This window comes from Sinocyclocheilus anshuiensis, unplaced genomic scaffold, assembly GCF_001515605.1.
Source record: "Sinocyclocheilus anshuiensis isolate Anshui unplaced genomic scaffold, SAMN03320099.WGS_v1.1 scaffold2649, whole genome shotgun sequence".
Lineage (NCBI taxonomy): Eukaryota > Metazoa > Chordata > Actinopteri > Cypriniformes > Cyprinidae > Sinocyclocheilus > Sinocyclocheilus anshuiensis.
Window position 1 is genome coordinate 68347 of NW_015552865.1, and position 349 is coordinate 68695.

The 349-nt window shown below is 30.9% G+C and overlaps 1 protein-coding gene across 1 annotated transcript in view; it reads left to right on the forward strand.

Annotated features, from left to right (window-relative positions):
- Positions 1 to 349, forward strand: part of LOC107668158 (membrane-associated guanylate kinase, WW and PDZ domain-containing protein 3-like) — a 54502-nt gene that overhangs the window by 20313 nt on the left and 33840 nt on the right. The gene's annotated exons all lie outside the window — the stretch shown is intronic.

Consider the following 349-nt stretch of genomic DNA (forward strand, 5'->3'; position numbering starts at 1 on the left):
AGTGGCGTAGCAAGTCAGCCCCGGGCCCATATGCAAATAATGTGTACGAGAATTCGCCTGATGAATCGATCAATCAGAGTTTAAAAAAAAGTCAAAAGAATGATGGATGCCACAGACTTTTTTTTTTTTGGAGGAGTAGCCTAGGCCTATGGATGGAATTTTCACATTATATAACATGATTTTATTATCGTAATTTTAACTTTATTCTTAAAATATTATGACATTAATTTTATTTATTTAGTTATTTTTAAACATGGCACAAAAATGCTGCCATAGGCTACTGAATGCAAACACAATTTTGGCACATCAGCCCAAAAAACAAACAAAAAAATTATAATAAAATAAAAAA